At 38.5% G+C, this 27,987-nt stretch overlaps 1 long non-coding RNA gene across 1 annotated transcript; it reads left to right on the forward strand.

The window, feature by feature from the left end:
- Positions 1-27,858, forward strand: LOC133208243 (uncharacterized). Its single transcript, XR_009724301.1, has 3 exons — positions 1-495; positions 25,999-26,062; positions 27,638-27,858. It is a non-coding gene; the product is annotated as an uncharacterized LOC133208243 (long non-coding RNA).
- Positions 27,859-27,987: the final 129 nt, after the last annotated feature.

Here is a 27,987-nt window from a genome sequence, read left to right on the forward strand (position 1 = left end):
CACACAGGTGGCCCTGACTTGCAACAGGGAAATCACTCCCTTAACCACCATTTCTTACTTGTACATGGATAAGTTATGAGGTACCTTTGGCCATCGTTTCTCAGAAGGCTCAAGAAGGCCTTCAACTTGGAAAGTACCAATTCCAGCAATCTGAGAAGCTGCTCCAGCACTCTGCTGGCCACACTAGCTCCCAGCCTTTCGTGAAGAGGGCATCCAAGCCCTAACATGTTCAGAGGATCTGTTCGGCTTAAGTCCCAGCAACTTAAGGCTTGGAAGCATCACATATGGATCATCAAGGAAATTTTCTCTATTGTTCACAGGCATAAAGGAACATAACCCTGTTATGAACAATGGCTTTACAAATCACTGTGGCTTGTATAATTGAATTTGATCTGTTCATGTAAACAAAGAGAGGCGGAAGAAGGATATTCTGAGAAATCAAAGGAATGAATCAACCACGAGAACACAGCAACTGAGTATTTCCCTTGATAGTTGGTGAGTTCAATGCAATTTAGATTATATTCAGTAAGTTAAACTTTGGCTTGTGATATTAATGGGCTCATAATAACTTCCTCTGGGATATATATTACTTCCACTCTTGTTAAAAGTTCCTTTGATAACTTATTCATCACTTTGCCTTTTTACAGTTACAATGCATTTCTTAATACATTTAGTATGCAAGTCCTTCCTGAAAAAGGTTTTTGATCTTAGGTAATTTGAAGTCTCATGATTTACTGTGGTAGAACTAGAGAGAGTAATTTCAAATATTCTGTTCAAAAAGGTGTAGGAAAAGACAAAAGAAGAAATGAAAAGTCACCATTTGCAGAGACTATAATCTCACAATAATTTGGCCTTCACTGAGAATATTTTAACTACAAAACAAGAGTATAAAAATAGTCAGTGTAGATAAATAATGCCAATAATAGAAAGATATTGGAAGTAATAAAAGGAAGATGTATGAAAACAAGACAACCTTGCAATACTTAGCATTACTGAGCATTTTACAACCCATTATATATTTGCTTTATATTTAATAATTCTGACATAAATTTTTTTTGCAGAAAACATATGGTTTGAAAAAAAAAAGACTGTCCCTTCTTGCAATATTACTCAGAGAAAATGAGGGCCAGTGGAAAAGAAGACAAGACTGATTAGGAAAATAAGCTGCAAGCTTAGATTTACACACATTTAACACACATTGTGCCTCAATATATCAATCTATTAAATGTTTATAATTTTATCTCTAATATGACACTTGAAAAAGGCCACCAAATACACACATACACACAAATAAAGCTCTTTACAAAAAAAACAGGGAGACAGAGTGAGAAGCACAGAAACAACCTGACTCCCCAAAGCACAGAGGTTTGTAGATAGGAGTCACTGTTTCACACTACACAAAATGAAGAATTTAATAAAATCACATACTTTATGGACAGGTAGATAAAATCTAATTTAAAAGAAAACAAAGAACATCCACTTTTAGGCTTCCCCTTTGAGAGATATTCATACAGACTGACTTGGAGATATTTGCTTCACAGCAGCTACCTAGGTGAACACCTTTACTTATGTGAAATGTGAGATAACCTGTCCAACATGGAGAGAGACTTACTAAAAAACACCAGCTCAGTGCTTTTCAGAGATTTTACATCATTTGCTACTATCACCACCTTCAGAGGGAATTTTAACTTCTGGTACTAATATACTCAAGCCTAAAAAATTCATGGTGATATCACTATTTTCCATAATTAAGTGTTAAAGCACAAGACTGCTACTGCTAAATTCAGGACATACTCAAATGTTGCAAATAGTCCTGTAAGACTGCTTGGGGTTTTCAGATCTGAAACACATGTTGTGTGTATCGCAAATGGACATTTTTATTTCTCATTCAAAGAGAAAATACAGCAATCTGGCATAGTTTAACTTGTATTAAGATTGTGAAAGTTATCTGATTAAATGTCCTATACAAGTTTGACATCAATGATAAAGTCCCACTGCTCTAAAAATTAAATCTCAGAACTCAGTTGTTCAAAGAACGCAAGGAAAGGATGGGCGGAGAGATCCCTGTCCTTTATACTTTATCAAAGTCTATACTTACAACATCTTTGAAATTCTTGGTTCCTCTGAAGAGTATTTCTATGTGTTGTTGTCTGCATTTGACTCTGAAGGGAATTGACATTTTTTGGATCTATGCAAATCTGTATCCCTACTGTAGTGCATAATTGATGCATTTTAATACCTGAGCAAATCAATAAACTATTTTGTTCTAGTGATGCACTAACAGCATTAATAGTTTAGATATCTTACTGAACACAACCACATAGTGTGACATTTCTACTTTTTAATTCCTTCTGACAAACATAACCAAAGATAGTCCAACAAAAACAACAGTCAGTCACCAAACCTCACTTCATCTGGGAGTTTGAGGCTGCATGAAATGACCATTTTGCATATGGTGTATGGGAACATAGTTATAAAATTGAAGTGTGCCTGTTTCATGTACTGCTTATGGGAAGGATTAAGCTAAAAATTCCATTGCAGAAACCAAAAAATATTGTTTGTGTTGGATACAATCATTTAAATTCCGGTATTTTATATCTACATGATCCAAAGAATGGTTCAGTACCATTCAGTGCAAATTCCTAATATTCACATTTTCAGACAATATTTATTTTTATTCATATATATATAAATACTGCTAAATATTGTTATACATATAAACGTATACTGACTAGTGCATCAACACTGTTTTAGGCTTTGTTGGGAGTTCGGGGTTTTTTTGTTGTTTTGGGGGATTTTTTTGGTTATTTTGTTTATACTTCCCCCGTTCCCCCAGAGTTTTTATTCTTCCGGTTTGATCACTGGAGAGTGGACTATGCCCAGCTCTTGTTCTGTTAGAATATACCCAGAATTCTGCATGAGATTTGACTTTACCTCAGCTGAAAGAGGTTCAGCTGATACATCTAGGTTTTTTCACAGATGCATCTTACAGCTGGCCCCTAACCAATCTCCAATTAAAGTTCCAAAGGCCTTCTTGCTCCTTTGGCTTCCTCAGCTGGAGTCCTTGGCTTATAGCTGAAGTTCTTGTATTTACTTGACTACACAGGTTTGGAATTCATACATTGCATCTCATTTGTTACGTTCCAGGTCTAACAGTCATGTTATCAGCACATTTCTTTTGTACAGTATTGTTTTCTTTCAAAATGCCCCACACGCTCATTTGGTTAGACTGAACTATGTATAATTGCAACACTAAGACCATCTGTTATCATCCCTGGTGTTCTTGAAATATCACACTTGACTTCTTAGGAGTAAATTCATCCATTGGAAGGAATGTTCTCAGTTCTCTCTGACACTGGCATTCCCACACTGTAACAGCCTTTAGCACCACGTAGAGGGAAGGAAAGGAGTATTGGGTGGAATATTTATTTGTTTTCAGTGAATACTTCACCCAACAAGAAAATTAATTATTTTTTTACCAAGAACCCAGTCTAAATAATAAAAAACTGTTTATATCAAAACCAAAGCACACCAGAACAAAAAAGTACTTATAAGGCAAAAAAGGGGCTGGCTTCAGTGTAGGAATGGGCTTTCACATGTGTCTTTAACATGGGATTTTTATTTAAGACTTCAGTAAGACTAACCAAAAAGAGATACTGGCATTCTGAAACTGAGAATACGAGGTTCTGTACCAAGCACCATTTGTCAGAACAATGTTTCTGTGGCTTTTCTAACTAACATTAGGATTGTGACAAATTGCTCAAAAAACATGTTAGAAACTAGTCTGGACCATGTTGACCTAAAGTCCTAAGGTCCCTCATTTCTCTCTTCCTCAGCTCATCCAGCCTCACTGAAACCTCAGAATCTGTGTAGATAAAGCCCACGTTTTCTGTCTATTGTTTTATTTCATGACTCCAGAGCATCAGATACCAGTTGCAACATTTAACATAAAAGCAAAAAGGGAAAGCAATAATAATAATAATAAAAAAAGAGAAAGCTTGTTGTTCAGGCAAAGTTAAAAGCCCTTGAAAATATGATTTCAACTGCCCTGTACTGCTCTTTCATAAGCAGCACTCAGCAAGTGTTCCATTTCTTACTCTTCACACTGTGCAGATAATGTCATTACTGAAGTATGATTGAAAAAGGGCAGCTTAAAAAATATAAGTATCAATAGGCTGACAGCAGGTGACCTGGTCATTCAGGTTTTTAACCCTGCCATTCATTTCCTCCATATGCTATACTTTCATGGAGAGTTTGTGAACCACATTTAGGGGAAAATAATTTGTCTTTTGAATAGTTTATTTTCTGACACTGAAGCAATTTTCTGCTATGTTATGTTCATGAGAGAAGCAAGACCTGGGTCACTTGAAAAAGATCACCAAGGTACACACTGTCACAGAAAAACACAAAAGTATTCTCCTGGTGATGCTGCTATGACCTGACATTTAGGAGCCTCTTTCAGCACTTGTTTCTTTTCTCTTACTTCCCAGTGATTCTAAACAATTTGCCCCTTGTCAACTCTTTTTTTCCTCTGCAGGTTCGACTTTCTCCAAAGTAAAGCAGCTTAAAATAAATATTGATGTTGTTTTTTTCCTACCACATCAGCAGTTCAAATGGGATGAATGAAAAAGTGAATCAATAGTTAATACATATGAGTTTAATGCAAATCCATGATAAGTACAGAAAGTCCATTAGGGAATTGCAAATTCCTGCATGCAAAGAGCTAAAAGGAGAAAACTTGAATTCTGCTGCATGGGAAAAGATGTTCAATTTTTTTTCCTTGTTCTAAATAAAACACAAACTATATTATTTGAAATATCTCATAAAAAGTGCAACAGTCAAAACAGTCAACAGCCAACTTGGATTAATTTATGCATTTGAACCCAATTCTCATACATTCAAACTGAATCCTCGGCCTCTATGCTTTATAACCTTCTTCAAATTCCAGCTTCCATCTTTCTAACATTAGGTATGTTCCTGCTCCCCTATTGGCACTCTTACAACAGGTACTGCACTTTCCTCATGTAACTACTATACTGTTACCACTGTATTGAATTTGGGGGTACTGCATCACAGGTTGCAATGAGTGGAACAAAGCCAGGGAATCTATAATGCATAACTAGAGTCATTTTATAGTCTTTCTCACAGTCACTGTTCTGCTCAGGGTATACACTTCTGATCTGAAATCCTCTCTCTAGGGGAATGGAAATTTGAAACCATAACTTCCTTTATTTCGATCACTGCCTTTCTTGGAAATGTGTTTTAATGTAAGAAGCTTTAACTATTTTAACACACTTTACTTTCTAACGCAAGGCTGCTCATGAACTGTAGACATATTTATTTCCTCTTTGATTGAGCTCCCATTTTTGTGTTTTGAAACAACTAGAACAGCTACTAGCTGTTCATCAGGTCAGTATAAATCAGTTTAACTTTGCCTGTCTGCTTTTCTGCTCCTGTTCTCCATACCATTCTGTGTAACATAATGGTAGCTGCTACTTACTGCACTTAAAATTTCCTAATGCCTCTGGAACTTTTTTTCCCCACTTTAAATAATTCAACTAAAAATGTTTCTCATCCATTATTTTTATCAATAAAAATATTAATATTTAGAAAGGTTTTTAAATACTACACTAACCACATAATAAGTAAAGACTGAAAAGTATGGCAGATCTGAAGCCATCACAAGCATGCTCATTGTCCTCGGTGGGTATCAGATCAAGTCTCACACGACTGGCAATGTTTCAGCAGTACTGAAGCTTAAAATTTATTACCTTTCAAGGAAAGTGACTTCAATCATTTTACTTCGGTGCATTTCAAGGCCAATCATAAAAGCTTAAGAAGGACTGAGAAACCAAACACATTTTCTACCAGAACACCCCTGTGCTGCAACAAATAAGATTTTCAGCACACCAAAGAATCAAAATGTTAGACATTACCAAATGCTACGCAGAACTGACGTCCTTCATTCCTCCTTCTACTAAACAATAATCAGAGCTAAGACTCCAGTTGACAGCATCTGTTCAGTCATTTTCAAAATTCTAGATTTATGTTCAACAAAATATAGAGTTGGATTTCTAGTTCAGTAATTGTAGGATCCATCTGAAATTTTAATGAAACCTGATGTGTTTGCTTATTGAATATCTTGTACTTGCTTACTTGCACCTGTTTAGAGATTCCATTTCCATTGCTGCATTTAACTTTTTGAAAATTTTATTGCAGTCAAGTATAAACGTAAATAAACTACTTTTTGCTCTGCTATTTCCCCCATTTCCCCCTCCAAAATATCCTTTAGCCTTGCTCTTCCAGAGAGAAAAGCATAAAACCTACAGTACCTCAATCAATCTACTGAGATTTCATCTTGGTTGAGAGGAAAACCATTACCATTCTGAAAATTAGATTGAACTACTTATTTCAGTAACAAGTTCATGCCACCTGAACGACAAAAGACTAATTCTTAATCAAAGTTTTCACACTTCCACTGTGCAACTGGTTTTACTAAAATCTACTACCAATAGCATTCACACAGGAAGAAAAAAACAGAACCAAAATCAAAAAGCAATCCAGTAATTTGTCCTTAATTTAATACTATGAACTGTGCAGAGTTCAGGCTTGCTTTTATTTTCCTGCTAACCAGTCTTTTGGAATTTATTCCGAAGAATGTGTAACTCAGTTGTACAAAGACAAAAGCAAAAGTCATAAGAAGAATGAAGATAAAAATATCAGAGCACTGTTGTTTTCCTGAATGCAACAGGAATTAAAACCTTTCTCTAAAGAGATATTAACATATGATAGAAACTCCATTCTTTTACTTTAATCCCTTGATGTACTGTCCAAAAAAAAATACTACTCAACCACAGATGCTGTAAGCAATGTGTATTTCAGCAGACTTAACCATTTATCAGAGCAGAGCTTTACTGTCAGGCATGATCAGTATTGAACCAAAGACCTTCCTTTTTTGCTGACAAACATGTAACTCTTTAGGCATTAAGCACAACTCCAGCATCTGCTTTTCTTTTCCCAATTATTCTGCTCTTAATAGAAAACAATAATCACATCCACTATATGAAAAAGAGAAATCCAACAATATATCAAAAATACAATTATGGCAAGTGCTTCCCAATGTTTTCAGAACTCTTATAAGAATAGGAAGACAGACACATGCAAAAACTAAAATAGACGTGGTTGGTTTTCACTGCAGATTTTGGAACCATTTAAACACTTCACCTGTCTATTGCAACAACATTCCCAAGATCAGCTAACCTAAACAAAGCTAGGATTTTAGTTGCATTTTGAAATTAAAAAGTGTTGAAAAAATCCACAATGAAAATGATGGTTTCTGGATGGAAAACTGCTGCACCAGCTACCAGAAAGGAGAAAGGTAACTGTTGGAGCTGAACCCAGGGCACCCTGGAATAATCCCGAGGAGTGGACTACAGGAAAAACACCTGAACAAAGATAGAATACTTCAATTCTAAGAAGTCAGGGTTACAAAACTTTTGCTTGGAAACTCTAAATAAAATTTGGTTTCTGTAATAAACATGAAGATTAGCATTTGCCATCAGTTGTTATATTGAAATAATTATATTTCCTACATACTACTTGTCCTTCTTTCACACAGATGCAGTCATTATCATTTGATCAGTAGGAGAACTTAAGTGATGTTAACTTCCTTAGGATAACATATTGAACCAGTGCTGCGTCCAAATCACAAGGTCTGTGACTGTATGACTGCGTATGATAGAACAGCATAGATGAGATGCTATAGCCAAGAAGGCCAAACTCTGGCTCTTGAGCTGCCCATGGCTTCTAAATCAGCCATTCTTGTAATGCTGAGGGGATTTATTGTCTAACAACTGGACTGAATTTCCTGAAAAGCTCATCATAATTCCAGTCCCTGGCTGCAGAAAGGAGCTGAAGCCCATCCCCGCAACCAGCAGTGGCTGTGCTGGTCCTACTCTTCCCACAGAGAACTGGCACTGCACCAGCAAAGCCATTTCTGTACACCGCAGAGGAATCTTTACTACTTCTCCCTTTATTTGTGTCCCCACAATACTAGCATTATCATCGAGAGAACTGGAGATAAGTCACATGTGTGAGGCAAGCTAGCAAAATTCAGATTTTTTTTAGTCAGCCACCTTTGGTTCAGCTAAGTGCCGGTAGCTGTGTAGAACCAGACAGCAAGAGGTGAAATTACTTCCTGGAGCTCAAACTTAGCTCTTGTGCTGCCATAGGATTTTTGCAATATATTACACTCCAAATACTGAAGTCCAATATTTGAATTCACCAGTGTATTTGTTTCAAAGAAGTTACAATTAGAATTATAAAGCCTAATGAAATATGAAATTGAAGAGCCACAAGATCTTCAAAAGTTACTGATGCACTGCACTGATGATACTAAACTGCTGACATATACTCTTTCTTTGCTAGTTATTTTGATGATTATTAGCATAAAAAAGATATTCAGCTTTTATTAATTCATCTGATCCTTATTCCTCACATGAAATGAAAATTATTTAATTAAGACACCGTAATCATCTGCAGACAGATTATTTGGACTAGAGCTCAGCAGCACCAAGCAGAGGACTGAAAGGTTTAAGTGTCATGAGCCTGCAAGGAAGGTGACAGAAGAGGAGTAAAATCTCATAATTACAAACGTCTGCAAAACAAGGAAACAACTTTATCTTTAGGACTTATCTATGAGAAAAAAGTACATTAGTTTGGTGGATGGTAAAACTTAATAAAGCTCCAGGTGTGGTCCACTATTGGCTAATGACCCTAAAGTCCCTTGTCACCTTAGTCTACACACAAAAGCTCTTCTGAATTTAACTCAAAGTGACTTATTCAAGACTAATAAGCATTTCAAATTTATTTAAATGTTATTTCTCACTCTGGCCAGAGTCCAGATTACAGATACAAAATTGCCAAGACACCACTTAAAGGTAATGAATATAAAAACTTTTAGAAGCTCAGACAGAAAGTGATAGAGCCAGTAGTAACAAATAGCTCCCCCACCTCAATACTAATAAATTAACTGAGAAATAAAGAAGTAAAACAAAATAACAATCTATTTTGTTTACTACTGGCTTGCAGCTACAAAGTAATTCATATAATGTGTTCAAATATTGCCTGATAAAAAAAATTGAGTTGGTCCTCTGTAAATCCCACTGTTCTGACTCCATCCCAAAGCTGCAGAAAGGCACAAAGTCCAGCACCAATTATACCTATAGGCAGGCAACTTCCCTGGGAAGGGGTAATTTTTGCAGGTAGCTGCCATGAATACAGTGCCTGTGAGATGGTTCCAGAGTTACCTTCTGCAGGCTCATAAGATAATGGCAGGCTGAAGGAAAACATTCAAATGTTATGTTTTCCCTTTGCTGTGTTATCTTCTATGGTCATAGATGCGAGAGTCACAGACCACTGTCAAGATTATATATACTTTAGGGAAGCTGACTGGTCAATATATTATATCTTCAGTCAGTGCTCCCAAATCAATGGATTCAGGGGTACTGGGCATTCTTCAGGATTAATCACTACCAGTGCATTAAGGTGCTTGATCTTCAAATGCTATCTGAATGCCATTTTAATTACAAGAATGAGCTTGCAATCTTGAGGATGTACTCAGAACTATAAAGAAGAAGGAGCATAGTACAAAACACAGCTATGTCTTGAGTTGCAAAGCAGATTACTGTAACCAGAAAGCACAGCAGGGGTGGGAAGGATCAGAAAACACCCTACTGTAAAGTCAGCAGCATTACAGAGTAGAGCCAAAGCCACATTCCCCTTCCCCCTCCCTCCCCCGAAAAAACTTGTTACTATGCTGATGCACAAACAGATGTAGAATACTTTCCCCAAATGTGCTTCTCAATGAAACTGGGTTGGGAACTCCTTCCCCTATGGCTCTCGCTAGGAGGAACAAGGGCAGTGTCTCCTTTCCCACCCCATGCACCATGAGGAACACGTTATTAAAATCAAACCATCAGAATGCACATGCTTTCCCAACTCTATTGAACTTTTCATGTTAAATCTGAATGAATATTCCTTCTTTGTCAAGATATGGTGAATATCTGCAGTCCTCCCCAAGTGAACTTCCTGCCCCCACCTTCTAGCATCATAGCTACCTTCATCCTAGTATTTTGATGACACCAGTAAAATAGACTAACACATTTGATTCCTTACAATGCTCTAAACAATATTGAGGTCATCTGGAGGTACACGTGCTTTAAAAATAACTACTGATCAACTTCAGATTGGATATAAGGAAAAAGTTATTTAATGTAAGGGTGGTGAGGCACTGGAACGGGTTGCCCAGGGAGGCTGTTAATGCTCCATCCCTGTCAGTGCTCAAGGCCAGGTTGGATGAAACCTTGGTTGACATGGTTTAGTGTGAGGTGTCCATGCCCATGGCAGGGGGGTTGGAGCTGGATGATCTTAAGGTCCTTTCCAACCCTAACTGTTCTACGATTCTAACTATAGCTCAGTAAAATCAGAATATAAATCATGAAGTCTCCAAAACCAGTACCTTTTGGATTGTCTAGAGAACATCCTGAATCACAGATAACCTCTTCTGGGTTATATTTGATACAGTTCACAATGCTTTATGCTTTTGTTAACTTTAAAGATGAGTTACTCAGTATTCTAGACTTTTCCATCAAACACTGTACCTCCAAGGCCCCTAGAATCAACATCAGATAATCTGTCAGTTTTTAAGATGTGACTGCACCACACAAGTCTTGGAAGGCAGACACAAGGACTGTGAGAAAGAAAACCTTGGGCCCACTGTAGGAGAGGAACTGATTCGAGACCATCTTAAAAACCTGAACGTGCACAAGTCCATGGGTCCTGATTAAATCCATCCACGGGTCCTGAAGGAGCTGGTGAATGAAGTTGCTAAGCCGATGGCCATCATATTTGAAAAGTCATGGCAGTCAGGTGAAGTTCCTGATGACTGGAAAAATGGAAATATAACCCCCATTTTCAAGAAGGGGAAAATAGATGACCTGGGGAATTACAGACCAGTCAGTCCCACCTCTGTGCCTGGCAAAATCTTGGAGCAGATTCTCCTGGAAGGCATGCTAAGGCACATGAAAATCAACAAGGTGCTTGGTGACAGCCAGCATGGCTTCACTAAGAGGAAATCCTTCCTGACCAATTTGGTGGCCTTCTATGATGGGGCTACAGAACTGATGGACAGGGGTAGAGCAGTTGATGTCATCTACCTGGACTTGTGTAAAGCGTTTGACACTGTCCCACACTACATCCTTGTCTCTAAATTGGAGAGACATCAATTTGGACCACTGGGTGGATAAAGAACTGGCTGGATGGCCGCACACAAAGAGTTGTGGTCAATGTCTCAATGTTGAGCTGGAGACCAGTAACGAGTGGTGTCCCTCAAGGATCGGTGTTGGGACCGGTCTTGTTTAATATCTTCGTTGCTGACATGGACAGTGGGATTGAGTGCTCCCTCAGCAAGTTTGCCGATGTCACCAAGCTGTGTGGTTCGGTTGATACGCTGGAGGGAAGAAATGCCATCAAGAGGGACCTTGACAAAATTGTGAGGTGGGCTGATGCCAACATGATGAAGTTTAACCATGCCAAGTGCAAGGTCCTACACCTGGGTCGGAGCAATCCCAGGCACAGCTACAGGCTGGGCAGAGAAGAGATTCAGAGCAGCCCTGCGGAGAAGGACTTGGGGGTGCTGGTCAATGACAAAATAAACATGAGCCAGCAGTGTGCGCTTGCAGCCCAGAAAGCCAACCGTATCCTGGGCTGCATCAAAAGGAGTGTGACTAGCAGGTCGAAGGAGGTGATCCTGCCCCTTTACTCTGCTCTCGTGAGACCTCACTTGGAGTATTGTGTGCAGTTCTGGTATCCTCAACATAAAAAGGACCTGGATCTGTTGGAACAAGTCCAGAGGAGGGCCATGAGGATGGTCAGGGGACTGGAGCACCTCCCATATGAAGACAGGCTGAGAAAGTTGGGGCTGTTGAGCCTGGAGAAGAGAAGGCTGTGTGGAGACCTCATAGCAGCCTTCCAGTATCTGAAGGGGGCCTATAGGGATGCTGGGGAGGGACTCCTAATTAGGGACTGTAGTGATAGGATAAGGGGCAATGGGTTAAAACTTCAACAGGGGAAGTTTAGATTGGATATAAGGAGGAAATTCTTTCCTGTTAGGGTGGGTAGACACTGGAATGGGCTGCCCAGGGAGGTTGTGAAGGCTCCATCCCTGGTGGTGTTCTAGGCCAGTTTGGACAAAGCCTCGGGTGATATGGTTTAATGTGAGGTGTCCCTGCCCATGGCAGGGGGATTGGAACTTGATGATCTTAAGGTCCTTTCCAACCCTAACTGTTCTATGATTCTATGATTATTGGTGTGAAGGGCAAGATCCTTTCTCAGGGCTTGGATTCTCTCTCAGTCAACAAGAGTATGATGGAGACACCTAGATATATGGGATTCTCAAAAACACACACACCCTTCCTCTTTTCTCCTCTCCTCCTGAACTGACTCCTCTTCTGTAACATTTTAACTAATACTTCTATGATCTTCCAATTGGTTTTGATCCTTCTGTGCACACGTAGCACTTTGAAATGCCATTACAAAAAGCAACATGAAATTGTGCAGAAATTCTACGTTGCGAGCTTTTTATTGGTAATGGGAATTAATCAAATGCAACTTTTTTTAAAATATCCTAAAAATAGATGCCCAACCTTACTCTAAAACTGCTGAATAACATCAAGCGTTGCACTCTGAAAGGTATTCAGTCACCTACAACTTCACACCAAGTCTGTCAGCAAGCAGTACCTCAGAAAATTAGCTTCTAAAAGTAACTGCTATTTTCTTTATAATTTCACAAGTCTATAAACTGAGCCGATAATGTGCAAGTAGTTTCTATTCTCACATGTTAATGCTCAACTTTTTGCTTTTTCATGAGGATATAAAACACATTAAAGCAAGCAACAAAGCACCAGCGTATATTGTCAGGAATCTGGCAGCCATTCTGCATTTTTCTGTGAGCTGCTGCTTCCAGTTTGGTTCCTCTGAGCCTTTTATTGCTTTCTCTGAAGGGTTTTTTTAATGCAAGTTTTTGCAAGTAAAATAAGAAAAAGCCCTATAACATACCTATTTTAATCTCTTTGGTGTGCTGTAATCCAACATGCATGTAACCTGAGGCTGCTTTCAGAAAAGATCTGCAAATGATAAGAGCCATATAATTCATCATGACAGAATTTTCAGAATGCATTTGCAAGGCTAGTTACTAGAAGTACAGAAACTGTCCTTTCATCTAGGTATTGATAGGGTGGATCAAGCTGGCTAGACATAGATTGAGTGGATCAACATTACATTAGTGGATCAACAGCTTCACTGTAGCTGCTTTTAATTTTTCGTAGTCCCATTTGTAAGTGCTTAAAAGGGAAAGCAGTAGTCATACCATAAATTCACGTATTTCTATGCACAGGCAAGCATATGTCTACATAATGCATGGCTACTAAAAATTCCCTCCAAGCAAGACACATCCAGAAATCTGTGAATGGCAACAACAGTGTCACTTTTATAGAAAAGGAACTATTTCAAAGAGCATCCAGGGAATTAGCTGTCAACAAGAAGAGCATTAAAACAGTATCACTCTCCCCAGGTTGCCTTATTCTTGGTTACATGTAGACTACTTTGCCACTGCACCAGCAAGAGCTTCAGTGTTACTCTAGCCTCACCGAAAGAGCCAAAGAGTTGCTGTTCAAGTGCTTAGAAAAGTGATAGTCCCTCACCCAAGAAATGAAGAAACAACTAAAAACTACCTAAGACTGAAATCTGTACAAAGAGGCAGACTCATGGGAAGTGAGGGAATTACCTCATCTGTGGAGAATTTTGAGGGGGTTTCAAAATCTGTAACTGGTTTCTAAACTGTGGGTCATACCAATCACACTTGGGACTCTGATATTTCACATAATAAGATGGGGGATATTTCTAGGTAAGATTTCTAACAACATCAGAGAGGAATAACTTTGTCCCTGCACTGAGACAAGGAAGGAATCTTCCACCCCCTGCGCTAGCAGCAGCGTACAAGTGGCTACAGGGCTCTTTTGTTGTTCGCACCAAACATGAAGCATCCATCAAAAGTATGGGACAAAGCATCTGCAGTAATAAACAGGGTGGGCTGGAAGACAATTCCGAAATTGTGCAAGAAGTTGCTCTGCTAGGAGGAAGCATGCAATGGATCAGGCTGGGATTGATGCCGAGGCTGGCTGAGGGACGAGCAGTGCTGGGATACTGCCTGGTATGCTTTGGCAAGGCAGAGGAGCCTGGCCCGGACAGACCTACCTGATGGTCATCTTGTGAAGCCTGTGCAAAGCAGGCAGTCCATTGCTCCCCACAGGCTGCCAGCAAGATGCTTGTCCTACTGGTCTGAGCTAGCCACCACTCTGCTCAGCAGCAGTTATATCTCAAGGCAGGCAGAAATGTTATTTATTTTGCGGGAGGGATGAAGGGAGAACATATCTGGACAAGCTCTGTTTGGGCAAGCTTTAGCCAAAGCAGCAGTTATTAGAGAAGGACTTTGATACCATAGTGTTTTATAGGCAAGGGCAGGCAGTTTAGCCTTCCCCTCAGCTCCCCCCTGTTGAGATCATCCAGCCCTGTGCCTCTAGTTGCTGTTCTTCTGTAAAGTGCCATATTTTCCAAGCACAGACTTGAGTGCTAGGCAGTTGAAAGAGGTGAGAAAACTTGTCACAGTGCCAAGCCAGAGAGAGGCAGAGTGCAAAGGACACATTCCAGGATTAAGTCACTCTTCCTTCAGGAGCAAAGGGAGTGGAAGCAGAGAGAATAACATCTCTGTCAGTTACAAGTATTTATGGTCTTGAACAGGGAATTAAATGACAAAACCATCAAAGTACAGAAGCATCAGCAAATCCTATAGCTCCCTGGACTCCAGAAAGCAGCTGGTTCAGACCTTCAACCGTCAGTTATTTTCTCTTTTTCCCCAAGACACTGTATTTAAAACTGTTGTGTTTTTATGCTTTCACTTCCAAGCTCTGATTACAGAAAGTTCATTGCTGATGAAACACATGCCAGGAAGAACCTACCTTGAAGTTCAGATTCAAAGTTCATACTGAGAGAAATTTGAGGTGAAGCAAAAATTTAAAAGTAAAACAAATCAAACAAACAAAACAGTCAGAAACCAACCAAACCAAACAAAAACACACCACCCCCCAAAAAAAACACCTTCAAACATAAAGAACAAAAAAACAGAACACCCCCCACAAAAAAAGAAACCCCCGAACAAAAAACTCACAAAAGAAAAACCCCAACAACCCCCCCAAACTAATCAACATTAAACAACAAAACAGATGCACAGAATTTGATATTAATTGCAGTTAATCTCTAAACTCCAGTTTAGAGATTTATTTGGAGATAAACATATGGCCTGATCCTGAGTGGTCCTAGGCACATACTCTAAACTGAGCAAGAAACAGAAATAAGCTCTTCAGTTGTATAGCTCTAGTTTCATTATTTTACTATTCTAATAATCAGGGGCATATGTAGAGAAAGCTGCAATAAGAAAGGGGACAAACATTTTGGAATACCTTTAGGTTATGCCCAGGTACAGGGAGGTATATATAAAACTTAAATTAAAATAACATTAATTACTGAAGTAATAGCTGAATTACTGAGGGAGAACGAGCATGAAGTACCTGTTTTCAGATGGTCTAGCTGGGACAAATTACTCCCCAGAGAACTATACTGCAGTCACAGAAGTGGAACATTACCGAAGTTAACATATGACAAAGGACAAATAAAGGTCTAGATAACATTGTAACAGCTTCTTTTCAGAACAGCATGGATCAGACATTTAGGCAAGGCAGAGGGCTCAGAAGCTTCCTGAAGATTAAGTAAAAGAAGCAGCCACGCAAACCCATCTTTTTATATAACATTAACTTGAAAGATTTATAAAATAACACAGTGGAGTCAGGGAGGATGAATATTCGGGCAGCACCTGCTTCCATGCTATCCATCTTCTTACCAACATATGCAGTTGTATCACTCACTGATTATGGGAAGAACCTGGGTTTTATACCATTACATTATGAAATTTTATACTTGACAGGAGGAAAAATTTGCACAGGACTAAACCCTATGGTTTAGGGCTTGTGTAGCTTTATCAAGTGGAGTGCTGGCAGATCAGTGATCTTTGTAGCCCCGATTCTAGGGCAATGAAACTTAGATGACTGCATTGCTTGTTTACCTGTTTTTAGCTTAATAACTGAGAAACCACTGTTTTATTTTATCCAAACCTTACTGACACAGAGTAGGGGACAGCAAAATTCTCAAAAAAAAAAAAAAAAAAAGGGAAATAAACCCCTCATAAGGTATTCCAACAGATGGAAAAAAGTAGGTAAGCTCATCTCCTGTTTACAGCTGTCAAGTGACAATAAACACCCTGGAAATCGCAAGCTATTGAAGACACAGGCAGCTCCAGGCTAGCAATGGAAAAAAATTATCCAGATAAATTAAAGGACAGGTATCAGGAAAACAACTGGCTTAATTACTGCATATGGGATAGCTTGCTTTAAAACCATACCCCTTGATTTAATGGCATGCTGCAGAATAAATAATTAAGGATCCAGCTCATATACTGTGAAACACTGCAGAAACACCCAAGGACGCCCACACTTACATATAAAATGAATCACAGTCATACAGTATCCAAGTCAGTGAGGCAAATCATCCATATGACCAAAACTTCCAACACCACAACTAGTCTCATAAACATCTTCAGGCTAGTGTTGTGAAAACTTTGACGTGTACTGGCTCTGAATTAGTACCCTAAAATCTAAATTAGACTTAATTTTTTCTCCCCTATCATGTGTATCGATTATTCCTTCTGTTTTGGCATGTTTCTAGCTTCTCCTTACCTCACAATTAGTATCACTACCTTTCTGACACCACAAATTTTAATTTAGCAGCCATTCTCAGCTCTATTTCTGTATTCTTTTGGCATGAAAACCTAATAGTGACATCGCCTTTTGATTTGCCACGTAGCATTGACACAGCAGGAGAGCAACAGGTTTCAAGCTCTCAAATCAAGCCTAGCATGTATGAAAGCAGCCAAGTCTTGTAGCTGTTCAGAAGCTGTTGGTCAGAGCTACTGCATATCAGCAATAGATATCTTCATCTGCAAAGCCTGACTGAGCAGGGGTGAATCACAAAGCTTATCTCAACTAAATACAGAGAAATTTGTACTGAAAAAGTTGCAGAGGCATCCCTGACAAAACTTGCTCACTGATAACTCAAAAGGTAAGTGAAAGTGATCACCCCCCCCCAAACCAAACCAGAAAACCACAACCAACAAAGCGAAAAACTCAAACCAAACAAAAAAACAAACAAAAAACCCAGCCCCAAAAAACCCCAACAAACCAAAACCAACCCCCCCCCAATCAAAAAGCCCACAAACTTTCATCAGAATTATCATTGCAAAAGATTAGCTTAACACACCCTGAACATAATCTGTGTGCAATCCTCCAAGAGTTAAAGCTTTCAATAAAAATTGTTATGCATGCTGTATAATACTCATTTTTTGACTGAATTTGAAAGATTTTAGCTGTAGAGGTATGTCAGAAACCCACATTAGAGAAAAATTATCAAGTGACACTTGATTTTGATCTGCAAAAAGTTACATAGTCCCTGGTACCTTCATGTCTGCTCTGAATAAGAAATTTCATGGACAAGAACCACCATTTCAGGGAAGTCAAATATTTAGTCTCTATTTTTAAAAGCAACTTTTTACAACAGCATTAAAAAGCCAAGAAAAAAGAATCATTGCTTCTTCTCCACAAACTAAATGCCATGCAGGCTTGAAGCTGAAAAGAAGTCCTTAGCTCCTTTTTGCTGTTGTGCTATGGTGGAGACACTGGAAAATCCAATGCAGTATCAGAGGACTCCACTAGTTTGACATGCTAGCGAAGGAACAGTTTCATAAATATTGCAGCAGTCAATTGTATACATATCTCTCTGTCCTGGTTTCAGAGGGAGTAGAGTTATTTTTCTTCCTTGCAGCTGGTGCAGTGCTCTGTTTTGACTCCAGTCAGAGAGCAATGCTGGTAGCAACAACTAAACCATTGGTATGTGAAGTAGTGCTTACCCTGGTCAAGGACTTCTCAGTTTCTCAAGCTCTGCCAGTGAGGAGGGGCACAAGACGTCAGGTGGGAGCAGAGCCAAGACAGCTGGCCCAACCTAGCCAGAGGGATATTCCATACTACAGAGCACCATGCTCAGTACAGAAATGGGTGGAGCTAGCCAGAAGTGGCTGGCCACTGCTCAGGGCTGGGCATCAGCCAGCAGGTGTTGAGCAATTACATTGTGCATCACTTCGATTTTCTTGGGGTTTTGTCCTCTCTTTTTGTTATCCCCCTTTTCATTATCATTATTATTGTTTTACTGTCTTTCAATTAACAAACCGCTCTCATCTCAAGCCAAGGGGTTTTACCTTTTTCCAATTCACCCCCCAATCCCTCAAGGAGAGGTGCATTTAGGAAGACATATGACTCTACACTGTTAAACATCACTTTATTTTATGTTCAAAGATTTGAACAGAGACCTGTATGTTTAACTGTTGTTTAAAATTTTATTCCCCCCTCCCCCTTGAAATGATACTTCCCTCCATCCCCCTTTTTCTTTCCTCAGTTAAAGCATTCACAGTAGGAATGGGCAGGCACATCACATCTATTCATGTTTGCCTATACAATAGTTTTGGCACCGTAAACACAGCTGCAGTTAGGATTGAGAATTTCAAGGCATGATGTTCTTGTGGTGCATTCAAAGTCTTTTTCCCTATACCCTTACCTGCCCTATGCAGTTAGAGCAATGAAATCAGCAACACCGTCACACTGACATACAGATCTCATTTCTCCTGTGCACCAAAACAGTGAAAACCTTGTATGGTAGCTGGGATACGCTGTTATACAATTTCAAATGACATCAAATACAAGGCAGACTATGTTAATATTAAGAAAATGTAGATTTAAAGCAATGCAATCACTGGTAAAAAGTAGCTTACACAGGCACTAAAAGTTTTAACAAGTAAGACCAGGCTATCTGAAGAACAACATAGCTTAACTGAAGGAGGACAACCACAATTTATGGCCTAATATTTTACATGCAAACTAGGGGTGCTCTGCAAGATGCTATTTACTAGAAAATAAAACATTCATTTGAGGTTATACATGTGCAGTTGTGAGTGCGTGCATGCGTACATAAATACACAAGTATGACTGCATGTACATAGACTAATGAAAGTGACTATGTTTTTTCGCTCTTCGAACTTAAAATTGCAATGATAGGAGTGCCTAAATAAGCTGATGACGAGAGCTTTCACAGGTGACAGTCACACTACTTCTTATTTTCTCCACCAAATAAAGCTATGGAGAATGTTAACTACTTTAATGAACATACCAGGTTACAGTGACAATTTTTGGAAGGTCTTTCATAAATAGTGTCATACTGTCTTACGCCATTTACGTACATCTTCTGCTTCTAAATGCAGGACCATTTTGTAATGGACCAGCTGTGATTTTTTCACTGTATCTTTAAATATAGTAGCACATAAGTAAGGTAAACTTGGAAAGAGAATGGTATAACACTTTCTGTTACAAAACATTGCTGCCAGATACAGGAGAAGTGGTAAAGTATTTATACAATACAAACAGTACACATGAAAGATACAGAGAAAACAGCCTGAGAAATAGACTGGTGGGCACTTTGTAGACTGTGTTGTCACAAGAGGTTGCAGACAGTTTCTTTGAAGCTAATATACTGAGGTTTCCCAGGGCTGGTGAGCCTAAGGCTGGAGCATCTTGTGAATGAGACATTTCTGTCTAATCCTGATGAACACAGATAAGTAAGCCAATTGAGAAGATGTAAGCGTGACAGCCGATGGCACCAGCTTTGTAATAGCCAAAGGTTGATGCTGAAATACAATGAATAGAACACTACTTTTTGACAGCAAAAACTCAACGCATCTGACGAGAAATTGGAGGCAAGGTATTTTCCAGTCAAACAAGATGTCTCTTCAAAGAAAGCATCAAATCTACCTTGGTAACAAAGTTTAAGATTCATTTGATTGCTGATATATTATGTTTTCCTTTGAGAGGTATGGTAAAATGTAAAGAAACACGAATAGCATGTATTCCTCATGCTTCTCAATATTCTCAGCATCTTCTGTTCATCACTCCCTCACCAGGGACTATTATATTAAAGTCTGAATCTTGGTTGACTATCTTTAGGGTGTTTTGTGATATTCAATATATTTAGCTTTCTCAGAGTTATCTTTCACATGTTATTTTATTCATGGAAGTTTCGAATTGGTTTACAAAGCTTTTAACAATCATACAATAATCCATTCCTTTCATCCCCTTTTCCTCGAAAGCCCTGCATGAACAACTATGATCAAGTAACCAGGAGGTCTTTTTTCAGTGTTACACCAAGACTCTAACAATAAGACTGACACAAAAATATAATAATTTTTAGAAATTTCCAGTAAAAATACCACAAATCATGAATTTGGGAAAAAAAATAAAATCATGAACTCAGCAGGAACCAAAAATTAGCTGAACCACACTGAAAGTATATATAGAGCTTGTGCAGCCAGGTCTGATGTTCCCAAGTTTCGAAACACTTTACCAAATTCTGCTTTTTTGAAGATCATTTCACTTGGATCAGAAATTACTGTGTGCCAGAAGTATCAAACAACTATACTCATGTTATTATGAGCCACGTGCATGGATTTACATCCAACAGCCTGAATAAGCAGCATCTCTTTATGATTAAAGAGTAGGCAGGCATCTTACTTTATGACAACAAAAAGCTAAAAAGCAGCAAATCTTCCATTTTAATCTCTTAAGAATATGGTATTGTTAACTAAAAAATACCCAACAAAACAACAACCCCACCCCACCCCCCCGAAAAAAAACCAAACCACCTAGCACTGAAGACTGGACTGCATTTTAAATTGTAATTATATTTCAGTACTGCTTGGCAGGAAAACAAATAAGATGTTGATCTAATACACTAAGAACAGGATGAGGGAAAGCTGGAAAATGGAACTGTGTTAAATACAACTGCACCAAAACCGACTTTATATTATCTTACAATTTTGTGCTTTGAGACTTGCTTACAGAAGAACTAGAGCAATTAGAAATGTAAATTCAAGTTTATCTTGTGTCCCTGAGTCAGAGGATGAACTACAGAAAAGTTATTTTTGCCAGACTGTATCACCACACTTTAAATTTGATTTCTAAGTGCACTCTCATCTCAGCCATTACCCTGATAAAAGGCTGATGGCATTGTTAAATACACTCCTAAATCTTGAGCAAAGACTGTTTTAACAGATCAGAAGAATCTATCTTGGGGAAGAAGGAATGAAAAATACTGAAAGTTAAAATAAGAGGCAAACACTGATCTTCAGATGCTATAGTGCCATCCATTCAGCGCATAACATGTGCAGTGAAAAAAATGCACTAGGATTATAATACCCAAATGATCTACAGCAAATGAAATAGAGATAGAACTAGGAAACCTCCTCCTCTTTTTTTTTTTTTTTTTTTTTAATACAGCCTTCTCCTCCCTAATACTGCTCCATCTCTTAATTCTGCTGAACAAAAAGAGAGGCTTTTCTCCTTCTGTGAGTATTCCAGCAAGCACCAAAAGTATCTTACTGACTTCCACATAGCTAATACCCAACTTCATTATCCAATTTTTCTGCTTGATACCTGTGCTTTGAATCTCGAAATCCTGTTCTAAACCCTCAAACCAAGCTACTAACATTCTACCTCAATTTTTTGTTTTTCTGGACCTGAACAAGTCAAAAGAAGTATGCTAAACCCATGCAAACAGCTGAAACAGCTTCTAGTGTGGAAGCATATCAACTGGCATGCACATATAGGAAGAAAGCTTTATTTTGAGCATCCTCAAGGATTCAAACAAGAACTGCAAGTCTCCAGAAAAGTCTGCCTCTGCTGGTGGCTATGACGGAGATACGCAAGAAAGGAAACATACATGAGGACAGTATTACACATGTCCCAAGTAAAACAAATTAAATAACTAAGTGCTTTGTTAGTAAACTCTAGAAGTTACTGTAAAAGAAGCAGAGCTCAAAAGCTGGTTTTCACATCTATAATCCCTTTGAGTTCATAAAAGTGAAACAACAGATATCACAGATTTCTTTATCAGGTGTCGTGGTTTAAACCCAGTCAGCCACAGTTTCTACTCCCCCCCCACTCTATCTTTCCTTCCCCCCCCCCCCCCAACCTCTCTGCTCCTGGAGGGACAGGGAAGAGAATTTAATAATGTGACTCCCAAGGGTTGAGATAAAAACAGTTTAGTAACTAAGGTATAACACAAACCACTACTGCTACCACCAACAATAATAACGATAAGAGAAATAACAAGGGAAAAGAATATGATACCACCCGCTGAAATGAGTCTGACCGAGAAGCAAGTGCCCCTCCGGGTAACTCCCAGTTACCTCCCCAGGCACGACGTGCTGTGGTATGGAAAACATCTTTGGCTAGTTTGGGCCAGGTGTCCTGTCTCTGCTTCCTCCCCGCCTCCCCTCCTCCCTGGCAGAGCATGAGACTCACAAAGTCCTTGGCTGGAGTAAACATTACTGAGCAACAACTAAAAACATTGGTGTTATCAACACTGTTCCCAGGCTGAAAGTCAAAACACAGCACTGCACCAGCTACTAAAAAGGAGAAAAATTGACTGCTACTGCTAAACCCAGGACAACAGGAAACTTCTCCTTTCTCTAAATCCTAAAATATGTTATTTTCTTCTTAAACTTTATAACTGTCACAGGCATTTGCAAGCTGCACTCATTGCTGTGCACACACCCCATATACAATATTTTTCATTTTGTTGTTAAACTTTTCTCCTTAAATATTTAAATATTATCATGGTCCAACCCACAAACATACAACAGCCCTAAAATAAAGCTACACTTAAGAAAGTTTCAAGGATCACACAGTTAAAAGCATGCAAAATGAAAGGGCGGGTAAAACCATGGTCAAAGGATGACAGCAGGCCACAAAGCACACATAATTTTTGAGGATAAATTAGGCAAAACATGAGAATGGAAGAGGCATCAGGCACCACAAGCTTATGAATATGAGGTCTCCAAAACACATTCACTTTGCATCACTCTAGTTTTGAAAGCAAGTTTTGCAAAGGATGCAATAAACTTCAGTGCACAGACACTGATTTTAATTAGAATTATCTTGTAATTCTTTCTTTAATGACAAAGTAGTTCAATATCATTGTGCTGTTGACCAAATCAAAATCACTGAAGTGCAATCATGCAAAGCTGTTTGTGAGGTTATTTACTAGCAATTTTTATTTCCTGCTTTTCCTGGTGACAAATTCTTGGCTTTTAACTGGTTATGGAATATGATTCGGAGAAAACTCCAGGAACAAACTTGCCAACAAAGTTTTCAAGCTGACAAGCAGGTATTCTTTATTGCGGCGCCGGGAGACACGGGGGATAAATCCTCCTAACGTGTGTCCCCGTACTGCTATTCAAGCCACCCTTATATAGTCACTGGGCATACATACATATTCATGAGGCTACGTATGGATTACATCATTTTCCAGAGAGTTCCCCGCATGCGTACAGAATTGTGGTGGTGGTCTCTGAGGGTCGGTTATTTCTTCCAACAATCTTCATCACTTCTGGCAGCCTTTGAAGCACGCGCAGTAGATGCTCATACCAGTTTAATTGGTTCGTTAGCACCAGAGACATAATAATCCTCCTATCCTCCTACTTATCAGTTAGTTTAACTGTAGCCCATCCTGGACACCTGCCATTCCCAGATACTCCTTATCCCTGTGTCCTGTTCTTCTAGACTGTTTTTCTTAAAACTAGGCCAACTATAATGATTTATCTTGTGAGAATTCTTAGTATGTTCTCTAGTTGTACTCTGTTTTTTTTTCTCTATGTATCCTGCACCTCAGTAATTTTCCATTGTTACTGTTACAAAGCCATCAAACTTAACATTACTTAAAACTTCTTATAAAAGTTTCTATATCCCATTTTGTGATTTTGTGCCCCTTTGTCTCAAATATGATTAATTATTTGAAGCTGATCTAGGAGGATTTAGGTCTCTATAGCTGTTGAAATGATCCTTATTGAGCAACATTTTATATTTTTCTAAATATTATAAATGGAAACACATAAATTATAGAAAAAAAACCTGATTTCCTACATTTTTTAAAAAGCCTTATTATAGCCAACAGCTTTCAGATACAGCCTCTCTCACATCTTCTGCTAAGTGATCTCAAAAAAATTTGGGAAAGTTTACAGGAATCTCTGAAAAATTCATAGCTGCACACATCAGTTTCTCATGGTAAGTTGCAAACCAAAAATACATATTTAATATTAAGCAGGAAAAGCAAAGTCAAGTTCATACACAGTTTGATCTGAAAAATAAATTTAATGTATTTCAGGCTTTACACATACCCATATAGTTATGTTTTAGGCAGTATTCTCAGCATGCAACAAGAGGCAGTTTTGCCTTATTGACTACTATGCTATTGCCTTATACAAATTTCCTTTCCTTTTTCATTGTTTTAAACATGAAAAAATTAAATACTGCAAGTCATAAGGAGAACAACGCCACGCTAGCCAGGAGAACAACACCAGGCTAGCAATCCACCATCTTGAACCTTTGGCAGGAATGTACTGTACCCAAGGATTCAGGTAATTACCAGAGCTCTACATAATAGTCTACATTAATTCTGAGTTGACTACAGATACAGAAAGCTGGCTTCTCAATGAATTTTCATCCATCTAATATAGCATGTGATTTCATAATATGTGTTTGAAATACAAACCGTATGAACAAGGGGAGATAGGATATGTTGTAAAGACAGTGATGCAACTTTCTTGAACGAAATGCCAGAAAATAAATTTGCAATACAAGCAGCTAGTCTGCGTGTTAACTAAATGAAATTGATTTCCTAGCAACTAGCACAGAGCTTGCTGATGCCCCAAAGAGTAAACCAAAGTCAGGCTTAGTTGGATAATCAGGTGTATTTCACAAAAAAATTCTCCAAAAATTTAAGGCAGGGTGTATAAGTCAGGAAAATGGTGGTCAAAAATGAAATCAAATCTGGAAAGAGAAACAGAGTACCCAGGACTGTCTTTATTGCTTTTTGCACACTAAGTGAATTTTTATCCCTATGCATATTCTTTTTAAATTGAAAAATGAAATGTTTCGTATGGTCACCTGCTTTAACACTTTCCACATGAGTTCTTTTATTATGAGTTTACATAAGACTACTCTCCTTTTATGTTTCTTCTTGCCTACCCTCCTCATTATTTCTTATTTAGCTCCCTTTTCTAAGGGAAAAGTACAGGAACAAAATTACCCTAAACTTGCTTTTCTGAAAGTGATTATATACTCCCTCTGTCCTCTATTTCAGCTGTTTGTTCAGAAATAAAAAGTTTAGAAAGGAGAAAAAGCTAGCCTTACATGATCTAATAAAATAAAAGAAAATCATTAATTCTTTCATTAAAGAAGAATAAGAGTTTGCCATGAAAAGGTGTTGAGATATTTTGGGGGTTTGTTTTGGGGTTTTAAGTCATGATGCAACATCTTAACACAGAAGAACCCATAACACCCTCAGGTATGCTCTGGAGATCCCATATGTCACTGCAGTGAGGGGAAACACAGGACATGAGATCTCAGCCTGCAGACAGGCTACCTACCCTGCAGGTCTAAATTATTTTCCAAGCATTTGTTTACACTTACTTAGGTTTCTCTAGAAGATCCCAGTATGAACATTTATCCCAGTCATCCAATTAAATACACTGCTAAGGAATGTCTTCCGAGAGCAAATTATTTAATTCCCCAATGCAAGAACATAGCAAACTCCTTTAGATTAAATCATTCTGTTCTGAAAAACCTGGATGTGAAACTCTTCCATGACTCACAAAGTTTTCTCATATCTCACCAGCAAGAACTCGGGACCAATACACCTACAGCTGAAAGAAGGAAAGCCTGTGAAGCACTCTCTGTGGGTATGTGGGATGCAGGTTCATTTTTATCCACCAGATATTCTGTAGAGATAGAGGATTTAAAAAAATCTATCTTCATCAAAACTAATACATAATTCCTGCAATGAGAACTTGAGTTTAACAAATCCACATTTCTGAGAAAAAATGCTGAGAACCTTAAGTTCTGACACAGCTTTATTAGTTTTAGTGATTACTAAAGAATTTTCCTCCTGCCTTAGATCTTGACTCCAAATCCAAAACAGAGAAACAAATGGCCAGACAGCACCAGGCAGCTCTATTTCAGCACTGTGTCAGAAGGGACCTAGTAGCAGATTCAGAGATAATTATTTTAAGAGCTAGGTGACGATCCTAGCCTAAAATACCTTTCTGGCTTCCAGCAAGCAATTTAGGCACTGTCAAGTTGGAAGTTACAATTACACGACAGCACTGATAGCTACTGATTCCATTCTCATTTAGCAAAAATTCTTTTTTGATTTCATTGATGCCTTTTTAATTCTCTGTGACACAGGATTGGCTCCACCAGTGGAGCACTGACCTCCACAGCGTCATGTCTAAAGTAGTTTGCCATGAACAACACAATAGACTGAATCAGCAGACCATAAGATGAGAGAATATCCTTCACTAATAAGCAGTTCCGAGTTCCATCAAAATACTAGAAAGAGAAAAGTTCAGTGATTTCTGTTTTTAAAAAGAAGCCAATTTACTAAGTGCTAAGAAAAGTGTGATTTGAAAACACAGAGGATGATTTGCGCTTACAAATACAATTCACTGGCACTGCTTCACACTTACATTCTGGTCTTTTAAACTTAGTGTAACAAGAAGGATCATATGACAGGAGTTTATTTAATACTTGAACAAGATAAAAAACCCTGTCAAAACACCACAGAAAGATATCTTCCACCTAAGAAAGGGTACTTTCAATAAGCACCAGAAATATTATTTACAGACTGATCTTCTCAAGTTAGGATACTAGGTTTAATTTGTGGCATCTTCATAAGTATTAGTATATTGAATACACATTTTCTCTTCAGACACATGATTTATGGCATCCATTCTAATTTGAACCTTGACTTGTTAGAATCAACCCCTATTTGCCTTGTTCTTAAACAAACAGAGCTTGCTAGCTAACTTTAATAGGCATCTGGAAACAAGCCTCACAAAGGCTACTTGCTTCAGTTCTGTGCCTATATAATTATGAAGCTGGTTTTGTTACGCAGAGCCTGATCCATCATTCTCTTTAGTGGTTTGATAGAGCTGCACAGCCTATACACAAGGGTGTTACTACCTGAACCTGCATACTAGAATATGCAGTATTTCTCAAAAAAACATTCAACAAGGCTTTGATAATATTCTTTTAACTCTGTCAAGGTAACCTCTGGCATATAAAATAGTAACATAGGAAAAAAATATCAGAATTTACTATATAAAAATTATACAAAATAAGCAAGAGGTTCAAAACTATTGACCCCATCCCTTTTTTCTAGGGTGTGATTTATTCCTCCTGACTGTAGTCAATGGTGGGTCAACACCATTTCATCCCCCTGCTTACATCATCATTATAACTCATCTTGGTTTCAGTTTACAGAAATGTCCTCCAAAGATCAGGGCAGAGGGAAAATCCCTGTAATAAGAAGGAAGCCGATACACGCTGCATCAACAGCAAAACCAGAGAATACTGGGCAAATCAATAGCTCACGGACAGATGGCATAAAGGAAGGAAGAGAGTGAAAATAACAATGCCATGCAAACCAGAAAGGACTTAATGATTTGTTTTGAATCAGGTAAGCCCTTTATACTGCACTGACTAGAAAAAAATTAAACTTTTGTAGCATGATTTCTAATACAAGTAGTGCTGGAATTTCAGTGCCTGAACTAGATCCTTATACAGAGATATACACCACATAGATATAAGACAGCCCCAGAAAAAA

Source organism: Neopsephotus bourkii, unplaced genomic scaffold (assembly GCF_033783945.1).
Source record: "Neopsephotus bourkii isolate Nb327-2 ecotype Australia unplaced genomic scaffold, CSIRO-AGI_Nbou_v1 NB_250, whole genome shotgun sequence".
Classification (NCBI taxonomy): Eukaryota; Metazoa; Chordata; class Aves; order Psittaciformes; family Psittacidae; genus Neopsephotus; species Neopsephotus bourkii.